At 45.1% G+C, this 15,071-nt stretch overlaps 1 protein-coding gene and 13 non-coding genes across 22 annotated transcripts in view; all 14 read right to left on the reverse strand.

The window, feature by feature from the left end:
• Window positions 1-15,071, reverse strand: part of rhbdf1b (rhomboid 5 homolog 1b (Drosophila)) — a 77,177-nt gene that overhangs the window by 44,702 nt on the left and 17,404 nt on the right. The window lies entirely within an intron of this gene.
• Window positions 77-170, reverse strand: trnai-uau (transfer RNA isoleucine (anticodon UAU)). Its single transcript has 2 exons — window positions 133-170; window positions 77-112 (listed from the first exon to the last, which is right to left on the reverse strand). It is a non-coding gene; the product is annotated as a tRNA-Ile (tRNA).
• Window positions 599-692, reverse strand: trnai-uau (transfer RNA isoleucine (anticodon UAU)). Its single transcript has 2 exons — window positions 655-692; window positions 599-634 (listed from the first exon to the last, which is right to left on the reverse strand). It is a non-coding gene; the product is annotated as a tRNA-Ile (tRNA).
• trnai-uau (transfer RNA isoleucine (anticodon UAU)) lies at window positions 1,111-1,204 on the reverse strand. Its single transcript has 2 exons — window positions 1,167-1,204; window positions 1,111-1,146 (listed from the first exon to the last, which is right to left on the reverse strand). It is a non-coding gene; the product is annotated as a tRNA-Ile (tRNA).
• trnai-uau (transfer RNA isoleucine (anticodon UAU)) lies at window positions 1,623-1,716 on the reverse strand. Its single transcript has 2 exons — window positions 1,679-1,716; window positions 1,623-1,658 (listed from the first exon to the last, which is right to left on the reverse strand). It is a non-coding gene; the product is annotated as a tRNA-Ile (tRNA).
• Window positions 2,264-2,357, reverse strand: trnai-uau (transfer RNA isoleucine (anticodon UAU)). Its single transcript has 2 exons — window positions 2,320-2,357; window positions 2,264-2,299 (listed from the first exon to the last, which is right to left on the reverse strand). It is a non-coding gene; the product is annotated as a tRNA-Ile (tRNA).
• On the reverse strand, window positions 2,775-2,868 carry trnai-uau (transfer RNA isoleucine (anticodon UAU)). The gene is made up of 2 exons: window positions 2,831-2,868; window positions 2,775-2,810 (listed from the first exon to the last, which is right to left on the reverse strand). It is a non-coding gene; the product is annotated as a tRNA-Ile (tRNA).
• trnai-uau (transfer RNA isoleucine (anticodon UAU)) lies at window positions 3,297-3,390 on the reverse strand. Its single transcript has 2 exons — window positions 3,353-3,390; window positions 3,297-3,332 (listed from the first exon to the last, which is right to left on the reverse strand). It is a non-coding gene; the product is annotated as a tRNA-Ile (tRNA).
• Window positions 3,819-3,912, reverse strand: trnav-uac (transfer RNA valine (anticodon UAC)). Its single transcript has 2 exons — window positions 3,875-3,912; window positions 3,819-3,854 (listed from the first exon to the last, which is right to left on the reverse strand). It is a non-coding gene; the product is annotated as a tRNA-Val (tRNA).
• Window positions 4,345-4,438, reverse strand: trnai-uau (transfer RNA isoleucine (anticodon UAU)). The gene is made up of 2 exons: window positions 4,401-4,438; window positions 4,345-4,380 (listed from the first exon to the last, which is right to left on the reverse strand). It is a non-coding gene; the product is annotated as a tRNA-Ile (tRNA).
• Window positions 4,856-4,949, reverse strand: trnai-uau (transfer RNA isoleucine (anticodon UAU)). Its single transcript has 2 exons — window positions 4,912-4,949; window positions 4,856-4,891 (listed from the first exon to the last, which is right to left on the reverse strand). It is a non-coding gene; the product is annotated as a tRNA-Ile (tRNA).
• trnai-uau (transfer RNA isoleucine (anticodon UAU)) lies at window positions 5,378-5,471 on the reverse strand. The gene is made up of 2 exons: window positions 5,434-5,471; window positions 5,378-5,413 (listed from the first exon to the last, which is right to left on the reverse strand). It is a non-coding gene; the product is annotated as a tRNA-Ile (tRNA).
• trnai-uau (transfer RNA isoleucine (anticodon UAU)) lies at window positions 5,890-5,983 on the reverse strand. The gene is made up of 2 exons: window positions 5,946-5,983; window positions 5,890-5,925 (listed from the first exon to the last, which is right to left on the reverse strand). It is a non-coding gene; the product is annotated as a tRNA-Ile (tRNA).
• trnai-uau (transfer RNA isoleucine (anticodon UAU)) lies at window positions 6,413-6,506 on the reverse strand. Its single transcript has 2 exons — window positions 6,469-6,506; window positions 6,413-6,448 (listed from the first exon to the last, which is right to left on the reverse strand). It is a non-coding gene; the product is annotated as a tRNA-Ile (tRNA).

Raw genomic sequence — 15,071 nt, forward strand, 5'->3', positions numbered from 1 at the left:
ATGCGGAAAGTCAGTCATGTGGAGTGTCATCATGTTCAGAGTATCTCTGTGACTGACGTTCAGGTTAAAACTTCTGTGCTCCAGGTGAGGCTCGAACTCACATCCTCGGCATCACTCTGCTGAATACTGTCTTATAAGTACCGCGCGCTGACCGATTGCGCCACTGGAGCCTCTTCAATGGAGTTTGTGAGAAGAGTCAAGTGCACTAACTCTATCCTGTCACCTTGCCCCTAAGCCTGACTATAGTTGAAGGCGGCATGGTGTCAGGTGCTCCTGAGGTGATGCAGGCCACAGCTGGACCAAATTGGTCGATCTAGTGGTGTTTCGGAAGGGCAGCAGTGAGTCTTCAACAGCACAAGATGGCCTTCTCATAGGAAAGATACTCATTACAATACATCTTTATTTACACCTGAGCATGTCATTCGCCTAAAGCTTATCATTAACGGAGGTGTGCTCAATGAGGGTAATGAGCATCACATGTGCACTGATATATGTTTGGTTTTCGTCAACAATCCCGTCTGAATGCGGAAAGTCAGTCATGTGGAGTGTCATCATGTTCAGAGTATCTCTGTGACTGACGTTCAGGTTAAAACTTCTGTGCTCCAGGTGAGGCTCGAACTCACATCCTCGGCATCACTCTGCTGAATACTGTCTTATAAGTACCGCGCGCTGACCGATTGCGCCACTGGAGCCTCTTCAATGGAGTTTGTGAGAAGAGTCAAGTGCACTAACTCTATCCCGTCACCTTGACCCTTAGCCTGACTATAGTTGAAGGCAGCATGGTGTCAGGTGCTCCTGAGGTGATGCAGGCCACAGCTGGACCAAATTGGTCGATCTAGTGGTGTTTCGGAAGGGCAGCAGTGAGTCTTCAACAGCACAAGATGGCCTTCTCATAGGAAAGATACTCATTACAATACATCTTTATTTACACCTGAGCATGTCATTCGCCTAAAGCTTATCATTAACGGAGGTGTGCTCAATGAGGGTCATGAGCATCGATATATGTTTGGTTTTCGTCAACAATCCCGTCTGAATGCGGAAAGTCAGTCATGTGGAGTGTCATCATGTTCAGAGTATCTCCTGTGACTGACGCTCAGGTTAAAACTTCTGTGCTCCAGGTGAGGCTCGAACTCACATCCTCGGCATCACTCTGCTGAATACTGTCTTATAAGTACCGCGCGCTGACCGATTGCGCCACTGGAGCCTCTTCAATGGAGTTTGTGAGAAGAGTCAAGTGCACTAACTCTATCCCGTCACCTTGACCCTTAGCCTGACTATAGTTGAAGGCAGCATGGTGTCAGGTGCTCCTGAGGTGATGCAGGCCACAGCTGGACCAAATTGGTCGATCTAGTGGTGTTTCGGAAGGGCAGCAGTGAGTCTTCAACAGCACAAGATGGCCTTCTCATAGGAAAGATACTCATTACAATACATCTTTATTTACACCTGAGCATGTCATTCGCCTAAAGCTTATCATTAACGGAGGTGTGCTCAATGAGGGTCATGAGCATCGATATATGTTTGGTTTTCGTCAACAATCCCGTCTGAATGCGGAAAGTCAGTCATGTGGAGTGTCATCATGTTCAGAGTATCTCCTGTGACTGACGCTCAGGTTAAAACTTCTGTGCTCCAGGTGAGGCTCGAACTCACATCCTCGGCATCACTCTGCTGAATACTGTCTTATAAGTACCGCGCGCTGACCGATTGCGCCACTGGAGCCTCTTCAATGGAGTTTGTGAGAAGAGTCAAGTGCACTAACTCTATCCCGTCAGCTTGCCCCTTAGCCTGACTATAGTTGAAGGCAGCATGGTGTCAGGTGCTCCTGAGGTGATGCAGGCCACAGCTGGACCAAATTGGTCGATCTAGTGGTGTTTCAGAAGGGCAGCAGTGAGTCTTCAACAGCACAAGATGGCCTTCTCATAGGAAAGAGCCGCACCTTGACTCTTCTCATAATGTCCTTTGACGAGTATATGTTAAGTTTTTTTTATTGCAGCGAATTGTATATATCAACACACAGGTGTGTACATTTAAGTTTACCTTTATATTGGGCGGCCTCGACAATACATGAAACATACATCTTTATTTACACCTGAGCATGTCATTCGCCTAAAGCTTATCATTAACGGAGGTGTGCTCAATGAGGGTCATGAGCATCGATATATGTTTGGTTTTCGTCAACAATCTTTCTGAATGCGGAAAGTCAGTCATGTGGAGTGTCATCATGTTCAGAGTATCTCTGTGACTGACGTTCAGGTTAAAACTTCTGTGCTCCAGGTGAGGCTCGAACTCACATCCTCGGCATCACTCTGCTGAATACTGTCTTATAAGTACCGCGCGCTGACCGATTGCGCCACTGGAGCCTCTTCAATGGAGTTTGTGAGAAGAGTCAAGTGCACTAACTCTATCCCGTCACCTTGACCCTTAGCCTGACTATAGTTGAAGGCGGCATGGTGTCAGGTGCTGCTGAGGTGATGCAGGCCACAGCTGGACCAAATTGGTCGATCTAGTGGTGTTTCGGAAGGGCAGCAGTGAGTCTTCAACAGCACAAGATGGCCTTCTCATAGGAAAGATACTCATTACAATACATCTTTATTTACACCTGAGCATGTCATTCGCCTAAAGCTTATCATTAACGGAGGTGTGCTCAATGAGGGTAATGAGCATCGATATATGTTTGGTTTTCGTCAACAATCCCGTCTGAATGCGGAAAGTCAGTCATGTGGAGTGTCATCATGTTCAGAGTATCTCTGTGACTGACGTTCAGGTTAAAACTTCTGTGCTCCAGGTGAGGCTCGAACTCACATCCTCGGCATCACTCTGCTGAATACTGTCTTATAAGTACCGCGCGCTGACCGATTGCGCCACTGGAGCCTCTTCAATGGAGTTTGTGAGAAGAGTCAAGTGCACTAACTCTATCCTGTCACCTTGCCCCTAAGCCTGACTATAGTTGAAGGCGGCATGGTGTCAGGTGCTCCTGAGGTGATGCAGGCCACAGCTGGACCAAATTGGTCGATCTAGTGGTGTTTCGGAAGGGCAGCAGTGAGTCTTCAACAGCACAAGATGGCCTTCTCATAGGAAAGATACTCATTACAATACATCTTTATTTACACCTGAGCATGTCATTCGCCTAAAGCTTATCATTAACGGAGGTGTGCTCAATGAGGGTAATGAGCATCACATGTGCACTGATATATGTTTGGTTTTCGTCAACAATCCCGTCTGAATGCGGAAAGTCAGTCATGTGGAGTGTCATCATGTTCAGAGTATCTCTGTGACTGACGTTCAGGTTAAAACTTCTGTGCTCCAGGTGAGGCTCGAACTCACATCCTCGGCATCACTCTGCTGAATACTGTCTTATAAGTACCGCGCGCTGACCGATTGCGCCACTGGAGCCTCTTCAATGGAGTTTGTGAGAAGAGTCAAGTGCACTAACTCTATCCTGTCACCTTGCCCCTAAGCCTGACTATAGTTGAAGGCGGCATGGTGTCAGGTGCTCCTGAGGTGATGCAGGCCACAGCTGGACCAAATTGGTCGATCTAGTGGTGTTTCGGAAGTGCAGCAGTGAGTCTTCAACAGCACAAGATGGCCTTCTCATAGGAAAGATACTCATTACAATACATCTTTATTTACACCTGAGCATGTCATTCGCCTAAAGCTTATCATTAACGGAGGTGTGCTCAATGAGGGTAATGAGCATCACATGTGCACTGATATATGTTTGGTTTTCGTCAACAATCCCGTCTGAATGCGGAAAGTCAGTCATGTGGAGTGTCATCATGTTCAGAGTATCTCTGTGACTGACGTTCAGGTTAAAACTTCTGTGCTCCAGGTGAGGCTCGAACTCACATCCTCGGCATCACTCTGCTGAATACTGTCTTGTAAGTACCGCGCGCTGACCGATTGCGCCACTGGAGCCTCTTCAATGGAGTTTGTGAGAAGAGTCAAGTGCACTAACTCTATCCCGTCACCTTGACCCTTAGCCTGACTATAGTTGAAGGCAGCATGGTGTCAGGTGCTCCTGAGGTGATGCAGGCCACAGCTGGACCAAATTGGTCGATCTAGTGGTGTTTCGGAAGGGCAGCAGTGAGTCTTCAACAGCACAAGATGGCCTTCTCATAGGAAAGATACTCATTACAATACATCTTTATTTACACCTGAGCATGTCATTCGCCTAAAGCTTATCATTAACGGAGGTGTGCTCAATGAGGGTAATGAGCATCACATGTGCACTGATATATGTTTGGTTTTCGTCAACAATGACAAAGTCTGAATGCGGAAAGTCAGTCATGTGGAGTGTCATCATGTTCAGAGTATCTCCTGTGACTGACGCTCAGGTTAAAACTTCTGTGCTCCAGGTGAGGCTCGAACTCACATCCTCGGCATCACTCTGCTGAATACTGTCTTATAAGTACCGCGCGCTGACCGATTGCGCCACTGGAGCCTCTTCAATGGAGTTTGTGAGAAGAGTCAAGTGCACTAACTCTATCCCGTCACCTTGACCCTTAGCCTGACTATAGTTGAAGGCGGCATGGTGTAAGGTGCTGCTGAGGTGATGCAGGCCACAGCTGGACCAAATTGGTCGATCTAGTGGTGTTTCGGAAGGGCAGCAGTGAGTCTTCAACAGCACAAGATGGCCTTCTCATAGGAAAGATACTCATTACAATACATCTTTATTTACACCTGAGCATGTCATTCGCCTAAAGCTTATCATTAACGGAGGTGTGCTCAATGAGGGTCATGAGCATCGATATATGTTTGGTTTTCGTCAACAATCCCGTCTGAATGCGGAAAGTCAGTCATGTGGAGTGTCATCATGTTCAGAGTATCTCTGTGACTGACGTTCAGGTTAAAACTTCTGTGCTCCAGGTGAGGCTCGAACTCACATCCTCGGCATCACTCTGCTGAATACTGTCTTATAAGTACCGCGCGCTGACCGATTGCGCCACTGGAGCCTCTTCAATGGAGTTTGTGAGAAGAGTCAAGTGCACTAACTCTATCCTGTCACCTTGCCCCTAAGCCTGACTATAGTTGAAGGCGGCATGGTGTCAGGTGCTCCTGAGGTGATGCAGGCCACAGCTGGACCAAATTGGTCGATCTAGTGGTGTTTCGGAAGGGCAGCAGTGAGTCTTCAACAGCACAAGATGGCCTTCTCATAGGAAAGATACTCATTACAATACATCTTTATTTACACCTGAGCATGTCATTCGCCTAAAGCTTATCATTAACGGAGGTGTGCTCAATGAGGGTAATGAGCATCACATGTGCACTGATATATGTTTGGTTTTCGTCAACAATCCCGTCTGAATGCGGAAAGTCAGTCATGTGGAGTGTCATCATGTTCAGAGTATCTCTGTGACTGACGTTCAGGTTAAAACTTCTGTGCTCCAGGTGAGGCTCGAACTCACATCCTCGGCATCACTCTGCTGAATACTGTCTTATAAGTACCGCGCGCTGACCGATTGCGCCACTGGAGCCTCTTCAATGGAGTTTGTGAGAAGAGTCAAGTGCACTAACTCTATCCCGTCACCTTGACCCTTAGCCTGACTATAGTTGAAGGCAGCATGGTGTCAGGTGCTCCTGAGGTGATGCAGGCCACAGCTGGACCAAATTGGTCGATCTAGTGGTGTTTCGGAAGGGCAGCAGTGAGTCTTCAACAGCACAAGATGGCCTTCTCATAGGAAAGATACTCATTACAATACATCTTTATTTACACCTGAGCATGTCATTCGCCTAAAGCTTATCATTAACGGAGGTGTGCTCAATGAGGGTCATGAGCATCGATATATGTTTGGTTTTCGTCAACAATCCCGTCTGAATGCGGAAAGTCAGTCATGTGGAGTGTCATCATGTTCAGAGTATCTCCTGTGACTGACGCTCAGGTTAAAACTTCTGTGCTCCAGGTGAGGCTCGAACTCACATCCTCGGCATCACTCTGCTGAATACTGTCTTATAAGTACCGCGCGCTGACCGATTGCGCCACTGGAGCCTCTTCAATGGAGTTTGTGAGAAGAGTCAAGTGCACTAACTCTATCCCGTCAGCTTGCCCCTTAGCCTGACTATAGTTGAAGGCAGCATGGTGTCAGGTGCTCCTGAGGTGATGCAGGCCACAGCTGGACCAAATTGGTCGATCTAGTGGTGTTTCAGAAGGGCAGCAGTGAGTCTTCAACAGCACAAGATGGCCTTCTCATAGGAAAGATACTCATTACAATACATCTTTATTTACACCTGAGCATGTCATTCGCCTAAAGCTTATCATTAACGGAGGTGTGCTCAATGAGGGTAATGAGCATCACATGTGCACTGATATATGTTTGGTTTTCGTCAACAATCCCGTCTGAATGCGGAAAGTCAGTCATGTGGAGTGTCATCATGTTCAGAGTATGTCCTGTGACTGACGCTCAGGTTAAAACTTCTGTGCTCCAGGTGAGGCTCGAACTCACATCCTCGGCATCCCTCCGCTGAATACTGTCTTATAAGTACCGCGCGCTGACCGATTGCGCCACTGGAGCCTCTTCAATGGAGTTTGTGAGAAGAGTCAAGTGCACTAACTCTATCCCGTCACCTTGACCCTTCGCCTGACTATAGTTGAAGGCAGCATGGTGTCAGAAGGGCAGCAGTGAATTTTCAACAACACAAGATGGCCTTCTCATAGGAAAGATACCTATTTCAATATATGAAACATATTTCTTTATTTACACCTGAGTGGTAGAACTAACCGATGCTCTGACATGACAACAAGAATCAAGCAGCTATGTAGGAAACAGGCTAAATGAACATGTATAAGAAGCGTTATATTAATTTGGTCTCCCTTAACAATGACAAGTTCTCACATAGTTGATCAGCATGTATCCGAGTATTCATGTGATTGACAGCTCAGGTTAAATCTTCTCTGCTCCAGGTGACGCTTAAACTCACAACTTTAGCATTCCTCTGCTTGCTATTGTCTTTGAAGCACCACGCACTGACTGATTGCGCCACTAGAGCCTCTTTGGTGCAGGTGATTATTGGTTTGGATGGTCTGAAGTGCAGCTTCAACGCCACAAGATGGCGTCAGGATTCTGAAAGGCAGGGTTGTCTTCTTACACGCACACACACACACACACACACACACACACACACACACACACATAGGGCCTCAATGAACAGAGAGAGACAGACAGAACTGCTGTTACTCGCTGGTGAGTGTGTGCTCACATGCTTTTTAAACAGACTTTACATACAAGTACAAGCAGACAGAGAGAGCCTGATAGATCGAACAAGCGAGCTTCACAAACAGAGAGAGAGCCACAGAACAGTAAGCCAAAGCCTCCACTCATCCTGTTGTTTCCTGGTCAATGGGTTTATGGGTAAAAGAAGGTATTTGGAGAGTTAAGGGGTTTTCCTGCTTAACCGTTTCAGCGGAAGTATAAACGAGACATCTCTCCATCTCTGTAAAAGCTGGTGAGCCGACCAGTGCAGATGAGGCAGTTTTCAGTGGCCATTTTTAATATGAAGTGCCAACACAAACAATAATCATTCCTTTTCCCGTGGGGTTGTGTATTGTGAAGCTGCTGAGCTGGTCAGGTGAAGCACGAACTCAGAGCCTCAGCACCTTCCTGCGGCTCACTGTGCCACTGGTGCCACACACTACAGGAACAACAGCACGTTATCATGCACTGAACAGCTCATTGAGCTAAAAGTGCTGGGGCGGAATTCGCCACCCCCCCAAAACAAAGGCCAATTGACCATCATCTCCGTTCTCACACAGCACATAATGCAGCTGACAATGAAAATGGTGGCAAATTTACCACTTGAAATTCATGATTATTTTTGGTACAATGGGTCGTTTACGCATAAGCAAGCACATCTCTAGGTTATGACTATATCGATTTTGTCGCAGTTGTAACGGGAAGATTTATAAATCAATGTTTTTCGACAAAGGTAACACTATCTTAGACAATGAGTTTGGTTGGGGTTACAAATCCGATAAAGATTGCAGTTTATTTTAAGAAGAAATGCTGCAGTCATGGATATGGATTATTATTATTATCCATATAGCCTGACCAATACTCAATTCTGAAACCAATAACAATATATCCATATTTGAGATAATCTGATAAAGATGTAGTGGCCATTATTATTTGTTTTACAGGAACACATATCATAAAGAAACATTTTCAATACAAATGCCTTCAATTTGGTTATTAATGAGTTGTGACAGTATTTCTCAATTACCTTAAATATATCTAATCTCATATTTGGTCTGGACTACAGTTTACTCTTAATAACCAGCCAACATATAGCTCATACCAATATACCTGCAATAAGCTAATATCGGCTGTCAATTTAAGGCAGGAAAATCTTAAATTCCGTTTATTGAAGTCAAAGCAGGCATCATGGACCAGACAAAAGGGATAATGGTCTGGCTCTAGTTAAGGCCCGTTGAGGTGAATAAAAGCCTTGATTGGTAGTTTTATAGCGTGTCTTCTTCTCACACACTTGGTCTTGTGGTTTCTCCGTTCACAGTTTTCTTTTTTCAAATTAGATTTACTGTGAATAAATGTGTCTGTGCTGCAGCTCAGAGAAAACATTAGTATTCCTCTAGCCTGGTTATAGCGCACGGTCCAAGGGGAAGTCATTGAGTAGTGGAGTGGAGAGACGATTACCGGATAATAGGACATCTGCATGGGGCTCTGGTGAGACGTAATGACCGACCACCAACCAGGAGCTCCTGTAGACCTCAGCTATGAATCATTCTGTCATTCATTGCTCTGGGTGAAAATTGCAGGCTCTCCCCTCTCTTTCCATAAAGCCATCAGCCGAACAATAATCTCCTCCGTCAAACGCGGTGCTGGAGCAGATACTCAAACATCTGGCATCAGCCGAGTCCAACAACAGATGAAAGATATTCAACACAGAGGCAGCTGGACGACTTCTCGATACGGACAGAACGGGTTGACAGAATCACAGTTGCACTACTTTCTTGAAAAATCTCACTTGTACAATACAATCAGTCTCGGCGCCTATTTTGCACTAAATTATATCATTGTCTTTTCTTGTGTATCGCCTACATCTCCTACATTTCCCAGGAAGCCGTGCAGCAATGCCTGCGGAACAGGCGTGAACTTGTAGCTCTCAGGGAATTGTGTGTGTTTGAACAAATATAATAGTAGCGCCCGGCAAAGAGCACAACGAAGCTGTCAAACACATCATGGCTTGTTCATGACATACTGATCTACTGCGGTTACCGGGGGTGGGGATGTTTGTATTTCTCTCTTCTACGACGAATTTGACTCTTGGAATTTAGATGTAGAGTTTCGTACTGGATCACCTTACTTAACTTCATGAATGCATCCTAATGACTTTGGTGATCCCTTAGCTCTTCCTCTAGCACAAACATCATTGTCGTATACATGACAGAATACGTGTTAAACTCATGACATTCCCATCAGTTGTGCTTTGAGTTTAGAGCGAATTATCAAATCTTAGCATGCTAACGCGCTAAGCTAAGATGGCGAACATGGTAAACATTGCAAAGTAGCTTTAAACTGTGAGCCCTGAGTAAAAAAATACCTTTTGAATAGAAAAATTATGAATTATTCTCCTCAATTGTCATTTTTGGGAGACATGTTAATATATAGTTTTTATACACACACGTAGACCGACGGGAAAAGACACAAAGTGACTTTGAGTGCGTTTGCCTCTCAGCTGTCCGTGTCGGTGTGTGTTTTGGTCTCTGTGGTCACATGTGGAAGTCAGTGCGTTCTCTTACGGTCACAGAGGATAAACACACCCCTGCAAACAGAAACCCTCAGCAGGACAATCAGGAACCACATCCTTTGCCCATTCTGCGGTGGTGATACCCAGTGTGTGTTGATGTACACACTGACAGCAGCGCAGACGCAGATGTGCTCACACAATGCAGCATGATACACATGCAAACCTGCACACACGCTCACAAGCAGACAGTCTACACAGTAAACACTCACTTGACAGCCTTCGCTTCAGCCTCACACGCCAAAGTTTTTTTTGCAATTCTCCATTCGGCTAAAGAAGAAGATGCCGTGGGGTTCTCATCTTGATTCCAACATCCTACATCCGGCATCATGATCTCTCTCTTTTTTTTCTCTAGTTGGGTTTTCATGACAGGCAGATTAGGGGCTGTAATCCCCGCGCTGTACACCACATGACAACGCTCCTGCTGTCAGGCCACAGAGGCTCATACTGGCCCCTGATTGGACGGCGGTATCGCTGCGACGGTGTCATCGGAACCCAGCAGGAAGTTATTCATTTTCAAAGTGGAAGAAGTGAAAGTCATCGCCTGATTGGGTGTCAACTGCTGGGCTTTAACGTTAAGCAATGTCTTTTTATTTTTATTTTACTTAGTTTGAGATTGACAAGGATTAGAAAATCACACCGCCAATAATGCCAAGCGATGGCTGTTACCTTTTGAGAAGTATCACAGTAAACTGCCTTGTGTGCAGCGCTGCAACCTCACGTGCCCATAGGGGATTGTAGCAGTAACAGCGGCGTAATTGGATCTTTTTTTACTTTGGGGGGGGGGGGGGACATTTCCTGACATGCCAAGACCGAATGAAAGGAAGGCATCCCCTTGGCACCCAAGCAAGACTTGTCCCGACACCGCTCCCTGACTCTGGTCTTTGATGCCGAGGCCCCCAGTCACTGTGGCAAGGAGACTCACTGTGACTGCATGTAAACACGCTTTAATATTCAGCGGATGGATGAATGGATCTTTATGTGAAGCAGTCCAAAATGTAATCTCTGCTCCGTCTCCTTTCATTCTCTGAACCTCTCTCTCTCTCTCTCTCTCTCTCTCTCTCTCTCTCTCTCTCTCTCTCTCTCTCTCTCTCTCTTTCTTTCTCGTGTTCCGGCTCCACCTTAGAGTCAGTTATATTTTTTTTCTGACTTTCATTTCTTTATAAATGCTGATTTAATATACTGCCAGAATTATGGTTTGACAAATCTTAAAGAGTTTTTGCAGGGTAGTGCAACTTTTTCATTCAAATCCACTCATTGTTGTTATTCAATTGAAATGAATTGAATACTATTAACACCTAAACAACATACACCAACAGAATTCTGCTGCTGGTGACACCTGCAGCTATTACAGATTGCTCTGTCTGAAGCTATTTAGTCAAATCAGATTCTCACCTGCATATTAGCATCAAGCAACAACGGCTACCAAAATCTGCTACCAGAATAAATCACAATAACCTCGCCTACTCTGGCTTCATTTGTGCAGTCTCTGTTTAAAGGTCCAGACTGATATTTATTTTTATTTGGGAGGTGAATGCTGCAGTGGGGGAAGAGTCGTCTTCTCTTTTTTTTTATGTCTTCCAAGACGAAGGCACTGTAAAACTGTCAATTACCAGAGCACTTCCGAGTTAATTGGTTGGGGACCGAGCAGCAGGTTAATGCTCAGGTAGGTTTGAACTTCATCACGCCGGCGTTTGCTCTGCTCTAACAGGCACTATAACCTGCCCAACAACACCACTGGGTCCATTCTAACTTTAGGGTTCATGCAGGTGTTTTTTTGCAGGACGCTGCTTTCGGAAGTTGTGGCCATGGGAACTGGCCGAAAATGTCCGGCTCCAGGTGAAAGCTGAAGTCTTGAACTGCACATTGGTAAGCACCCTGCATGTATGCTATTGTGCACTGTGATGCTTTGCACTAAAGGATATGAAGGGACAAATATGTCATGTTGTTAGGGGATTGTTTTTATTTTCCTCTGAGGTTTAAATTTATTACAGAAACTCATTTGGGGCATCCGGATATTAATCAAAAGCTTCCGAAAATGATGCATTCATCTGTTCCACAGTTCCCACATAACCCTGCCGCTGGAAGCCTCTAAAAAAAACTGTACATCTGCATTTTTTTTTTTCTCCATCATCCTGTGTGCTGTGATGTAACTAAGCACGAGTAGGTCACATAGATTAAGGGTGAGTTATGCCGTGTGTTTTACCCTCCAACCCCCCCATAGGACCCATGTATGCTCTGGGCTCTCATCTGCGCCAGATGTTACAGTCATAATACAGTACGTGTTCCGTTCTGTTTCCAGAGTTCTGCTGTAATGTGGTCTGTGTGTGTGTGTGTGTGTGTGTGTGTGTGTGAGCTGTACAGATAAACAATAATAACAATAAATGATAAAACATCTGCCACAACAGGAGCGGTATATCCGTTGTGGCAAATCTCGGTGAGAAAAGCAATAAATGATAAATGGCATCGACAAGAGAAAACAGAGGAGCACTAATCTCTTAACCGACCGATATCTCATCCAAATTCCACTTTGACTTCTTGACTTCCTGAGGCTTTCGTGACTCGACATTATCATTATTTGTTATCATACATACATACCAACAGTTTCCTGTTATCATATCGGAAAAGCAAATTCCTTCATGTGATGATACACGATGCAACGCTGGTTCCTGATTCCAAACGCTGCCATCCATCTGTAGTTGAAAGGTTTTGGCGGACTCACACCGAGGATCTCGATGAGTGGAAGCCATCTGTCTAAAGACCGCTTTGATTGTCTCGTGGTGTCATGTCTTTCATCCCGTTACCCCAGATTAAGAGCGAGAGTGAGTTCATTAGTCAATCATACGCCTTCGACTCACTGCGGCGCGTCAACACGTGTCCCACCGTCCTACACGCACAAACGACAAAACCACACGTACAGGAAGCAGCTGCTTGAAGCTACTGTGTGCGTAACATTCTCTTAAACATACCAACAAAGGTGAAACCAAGGTATAAGGAATGCAGAAAGAAAAAATTTTAGTATTTTGTAGAAGCGAGTATCTTTGTCACTGCTTGTGTTTCTTAAAAACGAAGTCCCTTCACAAAAAGGCCTTTGAAGCTTTGTGTGCCCTCGACGCTCCCTCGTGACACTTGGTTTCCTCATTCACTTTCATTCAAGTGTTTTTTTTTTTTGGTTCCTCTGCCTTTCAATCCTTACACCATCTGCTGTGGAGAGAACCTCTCAAAAGCTTCAACTCCACTTTTGGAGAAAACCAGCGCCCTCGCCCCGTTCCGTAACGCGATCTCCTGCTGTGCCATAAAACAGTAGAAATTCAAATGCAATCTGGTGGCGTTGCAGGAGCTCCAAGTCTTCTCATTGACGCTGACATTTGTGATTGTTTGTTGACGTTTAAATGCGACATCGAAAGCGTTTACCAAAAGCTGCAAGCTCACAAAAAACACCTCACAGTCCTGTAAAGTAAGCTGCATCCCATTTCCCCTTATTCACCTCTGCCTGCTGCAGCATGATCGACATGAGTGCTGTGATCATGGAGGTCAGACCGGTTGTACAGTATTGTCAACGCATCCGTCCTAAGCCTGCAAAATATTGTTTGTTTTTATAGTACCAGCATTTCTAGGCGACATGTCACTTATTTCCTATGGCTGATCTATATCCAGCTTACAATGTCAGTGACCTCATCTCGTCAATGTGAGATATTGTTCCGATATGGGTGTTTTTAAGCAATACAATGATGCAAAATATTGCATCCCTCCCCGCGACCCTGAACAGGATAAGCGGTTTGGATAATGGATGGATGAGTGGAAGTGTGTGTGCTGCTTTTTCCTTTTCTTACATTATCGCTATATGGGATATCTTTTCGACTATTGGTCGGACAATCAGAGACATTGTCACTGTTTTTCTGGTGTTTTATAGATGAGCTGATCGATCGAGAAAATAATCGGCAGATTAACTGATGATGAAAGTAATAATAATTAGTTGCAATATATGCTTTTTACTATTAAAAAGGTGAACTTAATGCGAAGCTCATATGATTTAAGACAGATGTGTTTTCCTCCTCCTTTGGCCTTGATGAATAAGAGCACAGCATAAAAAAAAGCTGCTTAACTGTACAGAGATAAAGAGTAGCACACACACAATCAGAGCAGGTCAGAGGTCAGGCCTATATTCTTTGTCTGCCTCTAAGCGCAATCATCTCTCTCCACTCTACTACTCGGCTGTGTCAGCAGCAGAGATTTAATTGGCAACTTGAAGCCGAGGCAAAAGCAGAGATAAACTTCCGCCACTTTTTGTTTGGCATAATCAAAAAGTCTCAGATCTTTGTCGCTCTGAGAAATGTCTCCCGTGAAAGTGATTAAGAGACAATAAAAGAACTGGCACAGGCTGCCGTGTGTTTCCGTTACTCTATAGTTGGCGTGTGGTTGTGTGGGAAAGCTGCTTTTGAATCTGATAATACTCAAGACACGAACCACGGCACTTCACTCCGCACCCACACGTCTTGCAAAGCAGTCTGCACAGGAAGACGAGATGAAAGAAAAAAGAAGTGGTATGATCTTTGCAGGGCTTGATATAAAGAAAATGTTGACAGTCAACCCTGGTGCCATTTCAAAATCTCCTTTTTCGTTACGGTCGCCAATGTTCTACCACGGCGTTAACATGACTGTAAAAGCTGCGGCCACAGGCCCCACTCGTCTGCAGATGACCTGATGTCTGTCAAGGCAGAGGGAAGAGGAAAATACAACAACAGATGGAGAGGGATGGAAACTTTTATGTCATGTTGGGAGAAGATGAAAGGAGCAAGGAGGAAAAAAAGAAGAAGAAAAAAAGGCAGGTCAACGAGAAAAACGAAAGAAAAGGAAATCCATTGCAGCAAAGCAGAGAATGAACAGCATGATACTGTGTGGAGGGAAAAGACAGATGAGTGTGCGGGAGGCACATTTTAAAACGACGGTGATGACTTAAGTTATGGCCTTAAAACCAAAACAATGAGATAAAAGCCACTCAAAAATCTAGTCAAAACTATCTGATTATTTGTCACTTTGACACGAAGTAATGTGATAACATCGTCCCGACCGACGGCGTCGTTGCGGAAGCTTAGCGCCAACCCTCCGGTTTCCCCCCCAGGTTATCACTGCTAGCTCTGTCCGCTGGCTCGGCCGTCGTCAAGTGGAAAACGGTGTGGAGGCAATAGACATGCTCTAAACATCGAATGTAGCATCTTTAAACAGCTCTTTAAAATAATCACTGGCAACTGCAGGGCATTTACAACAGGAATGACTTAATGGGGGGGACAAAACTCCCTAAAGAAAAAGCCAGCATT

This window comes from Anarhichas minor, unplaced genomic scaffold (genome assembly GCF_050575085.1).
Source record: "Anarhichas minor isolate MPS153535 unplaced genomic scaffold, ASM5057508v1 ptg000017l, whole genome shotgun sequence".
NCBI lineage: Eukaryota > Metazoa > Chordata > Actinopteri > Perciformes > Anarhichadidae > Anarhichas > Anarhichas minor.